Source organism: Arachis duranensis, chromosome 5 (genome assembly GCF_000817695.3).
Source record: "Arachis duranensis cultivar V14167 chromosome 5, aradu.V14167.gnm2.J7QH, whole genome shotgun sequence".
Classification (NCBI taxonomy): Eukaryota; Viridiplantae; Streptophyta; class Magnoliopsida; order Fabales; family Fabaceae; genus Arachis; species Arachis duranensis.
In genome coordinates, this window is record NC_029776.3 from 62653779 (window position 1) to 62654162 (window position 384).

The following is a 384-nucleotide window of genomic DNA, read 5'->3' on the forward strand; positions in this document are numbered from 1 at the left end:
TTGGAGGAAAACTTGCTGGCGTTTAAACGCCAGTAAGGGCAACAAATGGGTGTTTAACGCCCAGTCTGGCACCATTCTGGGCGTTTAACGCCAGAAAAGGGCACCAGACTGGCGTTAAATGCCAGGAAGGGGCAAGAAGCTGGCGTTAAACGCCAGAAATGGACACCAGCCCGGCGTTTAACGCCAAAATTGGCAGAAGGAGCATTTTTGCTCGCCACTTGGTGCAAGGATGAATTTTCCTTGACACCTCAGGATCTGTGGACCCCACAGGATCCCCACCCACCCCACCATTCTCTCTCTTCCTCACCCATTCACCAATCACTTCAACACCTCTTCCCCAAAAACCCCTCACCTATCAAATCCCACTATTCTCTTCACCACTCA